Source organism: Arachis hypogaea, chromosome 12 (assembly GCF_003086295.3).
Source record: "Arachis hypogaea cultivar Tifrunner chromosome 12, arahy.Tifrunner.gnm2.J5K5, whole genome shotgun sequence".
In the NCBI taxonomy this organism is placed as follows: domain Eukaryota; kingdom Viridiplantae; phylum Streptophyta; class Magnoliopsida; order Fabales; family Fabaceae; genus Arachis; species Arachis hypogaea.
This window is the reverse complement of record NC_092047.1, coordinates 88,674,645-88,682,044: the sequence shown is the minus strand read 5'-3', so window position 1 is coordinate 88,682,044 and position 7,400 is coordinate 88,674,645. Positions and strand designations below refer to the sequence as shown.

Below are 7,400 nucleotides of genomic sequence, written 5' to 3'. Positions count from 1 at the left end.
GGAGGTGGTGGTTCTTGGGAGTAATTGGGTTAGAATTGGGGTGGTTCTATATATGGTTCATAAGGTGGTTGGTATGGTGGATGAGGGTTAGGATCATATGAGGGTGTTTGGTGGTAAGGGGCTTGTGAGTATGGTGGTCCAAAATGATGTTGAGGAGGTGGGTCATAGGTATATAATGGGGTCCACCATATCTATCATCTTGGTATGCACCTCGGAATGGCTCTTGACTATAGCAGTTAGGTGGGTGTTGGTTGTCACGGAAGAGTCCACCATAACTGTTGTTTTGACATGCATTGTGGAATGGTCGTGGTCTATGGTATCTTGGAGGGTGTTGTTGCCGAAAGGGTTGATCAGATCCTCGTGGCTCCTTCCATCTCTGATCATTTTGACCTTGATGCATGTTCCTATTATAATTTCCATTCCTTGCAACAGCATTGGAACCAAACTCAAAGCGAGAGGGGTGAGAACTCATAATAGTAAATAAAAATTAAAAACGAAAATAAAAACAAATTTTAAATTAAAAGATTATTGAAATTTAAATTTTGAAATTTGAAAATTAAATTTTGAAATTTTAAGTTTTAAATTTTGAATTTTAAATTTTTGAAATTTGAATTTTGAAATTTGATTTTTGGAAATAAGATAAGATAAGATTTTTAAAAAGATATGATTTTTTGAAAAAGATTTGAATTTTGGAATTTAAATTTTGAAATTTTAAATTTTGAAAATTGAAATTTTAAATTTGAAATTTGAGTTTTAAATTTTGAATTTTTGAATTTAATGAGGAAAGAGAAAAACAATAAAATGACACCAAACTTAAAATTTTTTTAGATCAAAACGAAGAAAACAACTAAGAACAACTTGAAGGTCAAGATGAACACGAAGAACAACTTGAAGATCAAGATAAACACCAAGAACAAATTTTTTGAAAAAATTTTTTAATAACTAAATAAAAACCAATAACCTCTTAATTTATGAAAAAGCAAAAATAAAAACAAAAATAAAACAGATAAACAAGCAAAAAGCAAATATTTACAATAACCAATAATAAGGCACACGTTTGCAATTCCCCGGCAATGGCGCCATTTTGAAGAGAGAACTTTTGCGTGGTCTAGAAATTCGCAGATAAATCCTCGTTGCAGGTATAGCTTCTAAACCAACAAAAGTCCTTTCTTACAAACGTTTTGGTTGTCACAAGTAACAAACCCCTTTAAAATTGATAACCGAGTATTTAAACCTCGGGTCGTCTTCTCAAGAAATTACAGGGAGGTGTTCTTATTATTGGTTATGAGTCTTGTAAATTGGGAGTTTTGAAAGTAAGGAAGAAGTATGTTAAATAATAAGAAAAATAAAATAGTAATAAAATAAACTTTTGGCAAGGTATTAGAACTGAAAATCCTGTCCTTGTTATCCTTATCAGATGTGGTGAGAATTGGGTTTTAATCCCACTAAGTTAACCTTTACTAAAGCAAAGGAAAGTCAAGTAGACTAATTAGTTTGATCCTCGGGTCCTAGTCAATTCATAAGAAAGGACTAGAGTTATTGGAATTAGCAACTCCCAATTTCAACCACTGCTTTATTTAAGAACTCAAGCGTCACCAATTACTTAACCAGAGCCAAAAGGAAGAAATTATCTAAATTAAATTAAAAGCAATCTTAAATAGAATAAAACAATCATAAATCTGAAATACCTCAAACTGTATTTAAACATAAATTTAAGTCCTAACATGGAAAGATTCATAAATCAAATGGGCAACATAAGTAATTAACATATAAAAGTATTAGAGTATCTAAAAGTAGAAGAGAAATATAAATTGAAGAACATTGAACCTGAAATTGAGAAATAACCATAAACTGAGAGGAATCCTAATTCTAAAAATCTAAATCCTAAATCCTAAGAGAGAGGAGAGAACCTCTCTCTCTAAAAACTACATCTAAAACTAAAAATTATGAATTATGAGCTTGTGTATGATGAATGGATGTGATGAGCGGATAATTTATACGCTTTTTGGCATTGTTTTTAGTTTGTTTTTAGTAGAATCTAGTTACTTTTAGGGATGTTTTCTTTAGTTTTTATGTTAAATTCACATTTCTGGACTTTACTATGAGTTTATGTGTTTTTCTGTGATTTCAGGTATTTTCTGGCTGGAATTGAGGGACTTGAGCAAAAATCAGATTCAGAGGATGAAGAAGGACTGCTGATGCTATTGGATTCTGACCTCCCTGCACTCAAAATAAATTTTCTGGAGCTACAGAACTCAAAACGGCGTGCTTCCAATTGCGTTGGAAAGTAGACATCCAGGGCTTTCCAGAAATATATAATAGTCCATACTTTGGCTAAGTTTAGATGACGCAAACTGGCGTTCAACGCCAGCTCTCTGCCCAATTCTGGCGTCCAGCGCCAGAAAAGGATCCAAAACCAGAGTTGAACGCCAGAAATGGATCAAAACCTGGCGTTCAACTCCACAAAGGGCCTCTGCACGTGGAAAGCTAAAGCTCAGCCCAAGCACACACCAAGTGGGCCCCAGAAGTGGATTTATGCATCAATTACTTACTCATGTAAACCCTAGTAGCTAGTTTATTATAAATAGGACATTTTACTAGTCTTTTTGACCATCTTTGATCAGTTGTATGCTATCTTAGATCACGTTTTAGGGGGCTGGCCATCTCGGCCATGCCTGGACCTTTCACTTATGTATTTTCAATGGTAGAGCTTCTACACTCCATAGATTAAGGTGTGGAGCTCTGCTGTTCCTCAAAGATTAATGCAAAGTACTACTGTTTTCTATTCAATTCATCTTATTTCGCTTCTAAGATATCCATTCGCACCCAAGAACATGATGAAGGTGATGATTATGTGTGACGCTCATCACCATTCTCCCCTATGAACACGTGCCTGACAAACACTTCCGTTCTACATGAAATAAGCTAGAATGAATATCTCTTAGATCTCCTAACCAGAATCTTCGTGGCGTAAGCTAGAATGATGGCGGCATTCAAGAGAATCCGGAAAGTCTAAACCTTGTCTGTGGTATTCCGAGTAGGATTCAATGATTGAATGACTGTGACGAGCTTCAAACTCGCGATTGTTGGGCGTTAGTGACAGACGCAAAAGGAGGGTGAATCCTATTCCAGCATGATCGAGAACCGACAGATGATTAGCCGTGCTGTGACAGAGCATGTGAGCATATTTTTCACTGAGAGGAGGGGATGTAGCCACTGACAACGGTGATGCCCTTGCATAAAGCCAGCCATGGAAAGGAGTAAGACTGATTGGATGAAGATAGCAGGAAAGCAGAGGTTCAGAGGAACGATTGCATCTCCATATGCTTATCTGAAATTCTCACCAGTGAATTACATAAGTATTTCTATCCCTATTTTATTAGTTAATTTCGAAAACTCCATAACTGTTTTATATCTGCCTAACTGAGATTTGCAAGGTGACTATAGCTTGCTTCATACCAACAATCTCCGTGGGATTCGACCCTTACTCACGTAAGGTATTACTTGGACGACCCAGTGCACTTGCTGGTTAGTTGTATCGAAGTTGTGAACCATGGTATTGGCACCATGTTCTTGGCGCCATTGCCAGGGAAAGAAAGAGCCATGAATTTTACATAATTAAAGTGTAATCACGATTACGCGTACCAAGTTGCTCACGTTGCCAGGGATATTTCAAGCCTGGACATCACAATTTCGTGCACCAAGTTTTTGGCGCCGTTGCCGGGGATTGTTCGAGTTTGGACAACTGACGGTTCATCTTATTGCTCAGATTAGGTAATTTTCTTTTTGTTTTCTTTTCAAAAATCTTTCAAAAATATTTCAAAATCTTCTCACCTTTTTTCGAAAAAAATTTTTATTCAAAATTTTTAAAGAATGAATTCTAGTGTTTCATGAAGCATGTGAAGCCTGGCTGGCTGTAAAGCCATGTCTAAATTCTTTTGGACTGAGGCTTCCAAAAGATCAGTTCATGAAATTGGATGAGGAATCAACTGTTACATGTCTGAATCTACATGCTGAAGCTTGGCTGGCCATTGACCATGTCTAGTGTTTTGGACTGGAGCTTTCATTGAAAGCTTGGCTGGCTAGTGAGCCATGTCTAATTCCTGGACTGAAGCTTTAGACTAAGAATGCAAGATTCCTGGAATTCATGTTAAAAATTTTGGAATCCTTATTTTTTCTTTTTCATATAATTTTCGAAAAATTCCAAAAAAAATTAGAAAATCATAAAAATCAAAAATATTTTTGTGTTTCTTGTTTGAGTCATGTGTCATGTTATAAGTTTGGTGTCAATTGCATGTGCATCTTGCATTTTTCGAAAATTTCATGCATTCATAGTGTTCTTCATGATCTTCAAGTTGTTCTTGGTAAGTCTTCTTGTTTGATCTTGAGGATTTTTTGTTTTGTGTCTTTTCTTGTTTTTCATATGCATTCTTGAATTCTTAGTGCGTAAGCATTAAAGAATTCTAAGTTTGGTGTCTTGCATGTTTTCTTTGCATAAAAAATTTTTCAAAATTATGTCTATGATGTTCATCTTGACATTCATAGTGTTCTTGGTGTTCATCTTGACAATCATAGCATTCTTGCACGCATTCATTGTTTTGATCTAAAAATTTCATGCATTGCATCTTTTTAGTGTTTTCCTCTTGCATCATAAAAATTCAAAAATCAAAAAAATATCTTTCCCTTTTTCTCTCATCAAATTCAAAAATTTGAGTTGACTTTTTCAAGAATTTTTAAAATCAAGTTGTTTCCTATGAGTCAAATCAAATTTTCAATTTGAAAATCTTATCTTTTTCAAAATCTTTTTCAAAAATCATATCTTTTTCAAAATTCTTAGTTATTTTCGAAAATTCCAAAAATAATTTTCAAAAATCTTTTTCTTATTTTTATACAAAATTTTCGAAAATAACAATAACAATTAATGTTTTGATTCAAAAATTTCAAGTTTGTTACTTGCTTGTTAAGAAAGATTCAAACTTTAAGTTCTAGAATCATATCTTGTGATTTCTTGTGAATCAAGTCATTAATTGTGATTTTAAAAAAATCAAATCTTTTTCAAAACTAATTTCTATCATATCTTTTCAAAAATATCTTCTTATCTTATCTTTTTCAAAAATATCTTTTCAAAATATCTTTTCTAACTTCCTAACTTCTTATCTTTTCAAAATTTGTTTCAACTAACTAACTAACTTTTTGTTTGTTTCTTAACTTTTTCAAAACTACCTAACTAACTCTCTCTCTCTACTTTTCGAAAAGATCTTCCCTCTTTTTCAAAAATTTCTTTTTAATTAACTAATTATTCTTATTTTTATTTTTAATTTTAAAAATTTTTCAAAAAAAATACTAACAATTTTCAAAAACCATTTTCGAAAATCACTAACTCTTTTTCAAAATAATTTTCGAAAATTATCCCTCCCCCATCTTATTCTATTTATTCATTCATATCCTAACATCTCATCTCACATCTCTGCCATCCTCACAGTTGTGTTTCTTCCATTATATTACATTCTTTGTCTCCCCCTCTTCTTCTACTCACACAGGGATCCCTATACTGTGGTATAAAGGATCTCTATTATTATTATTATTTTTCTGTGCCCTCTTCTTTGTCATATGAGCAGGAGCAAGGATAAAAACATTCTTGTGGAAGCAGATCCAGAACCTGAAAGGACTCTGAAAAGAAAACTAAGAGAAGCTAAAATACAACAATCCAGAGATAACCTTTCAGAAATTTTCAAACAGGAAAAGAAGATGGCAGCCGAAAATAATAATAATGTAAGGAAGATGCTTGGTGACTTTACTGCACCTAATTCCAATTTACATGGAAGAAGCATCTCCATTCCTGCCATTGGAGCAAACAACTTTGAGCTGAAACCTCAATTAGTTTCTCTGATGCAGCAGAACTGCAAGTTTCATAGACTTCCATCTGAAGATCCTTTTCAGTTCTTAACTGAATTCTTGCAGATATGTGATACTGTTAAGACTAATGGAGTAGATCCTGAAGTCTACAGGCTCATGCTTTTCCCTTTTGCTGTAAGAGACAGAGCTAGATTATGGTTGGATTCTCAACCCAAAGACAGCCTGAACTCTTGGGATAAGCTGGTCACGGCTTTCTTAGCCAAATACTTTCCTCCTCAAAAGCTGAGCAAGCTTAGAGCTGATGTTCAAACCTTCAGACAGAAAGAAGGTGAATCCCTCTATGAAGCTTGGGAAAGATACAAACAGTTGACCAAAAAGTGTCCTTCTGACATGCTTTCAGAATGGACCATCCTGGATATATTCTATGATGGTTTATCTGAGCTATCAAAAATGTCACTGGACACTTCTGCAGGTGGATCCATTCACCTAAAGAAAACACCTGCAGAAGCTCAAGAACTCATTGACATGGTTGCTAATAACCAGTTCATGTACACTTCTGAAAGGAATCCTGTGAATAATGGGACGCCTATGAAGAAGGGAGTTCTTGAAGTTGATACTCTGAATGCCATATTGGCTCAGAACAAAATATTGACTCAGCAAGTCAATATGATCTCTCAGAGTCTGAATGGAATGCAAGCTGCATCCAACAGTACTCAAGAGGCTTCTTATGAAGAAGAAGCTTATGATCCTGAGAACCCTGCAATAGCCGAGGTGAATTACTTAGGTGAACCTTATGGAAACACCTATAACTCATCATGGAGAAATCATCCAAATTTCTCATGGAAGGATCAAAAGCCTCAACAAGGCTTTAATAATGGTGGAAGAAACAGGTTTACCAATAATAAACCTTTTCCATCATCCACTCAGCAACAGACAGAGAACTCTGAACAAAATGCTTCTAATTTAGCAAATCTAGTCTCTGATCTATCCAAGGCCACTGTAAGTTTCATGAATGAAACAAGATCTTCCATTAGAAATCTGGAAGCACAAGTGGGCCAGCTGAGTAAAAGGATAACTGAAATCCCTCCTAGTACTCTCCCAAGCAATACAGAAGAGAATCCAAAAGGAGAGTGCAAGGCCATTGACATAAGCACCATGGCCGAACCTGTGAGGAGAGGAGAGGACGTGAATCCCAAGGAGGAAGACCTCCTGGGACGTCCAGTGATCAATAAGGAGCTTCCCTCTGAGGAACAAAAGGACTCTGAGGCTCATCTAGAGACCATAGAGATTCCATTGAACCTCCTTATGCCCTTCATGAGCTCTGATGAGTATTCCTCTTCTGAAGAGAATGAGGATGTTACTGAAGAGCAAACTGCCAAGTTTCTTGGTGCAATCATGAAGCTGAATGCCAAATTATTTGGCATTGATACTTGGGAAGTTGAACCTCCCTTGTTCATCAATGAACTAAGTGATCTGGATCAACTGACATTGCCTCAGAAGAGACAGGATCCTGGGAAGTTTATAATACCTTGTACCATAGGCAC

At 35.3% G+C, this 7,400-nt stretch overlaps 1 non-coding gene across 1 annotated transcript; it reads right to left on the bottom strand.

Annotated features, from left to right (window-relative positions):
• Positions 1 to 6,144: 6,144 nt before the first annotated feature.
• Positions 6,145 to 6,252, bottom strand: LOC112730985 (small nucleolar RNA R71). Its single transcript, XR_003166782.1, has one exon. It is a non-coding gene; the product is annotated as a small nucleolar RNA R71 (small nucleolar RNA).
• Positions 6,253 to 7,400: the final 1,148 nt, after the last annotated feature.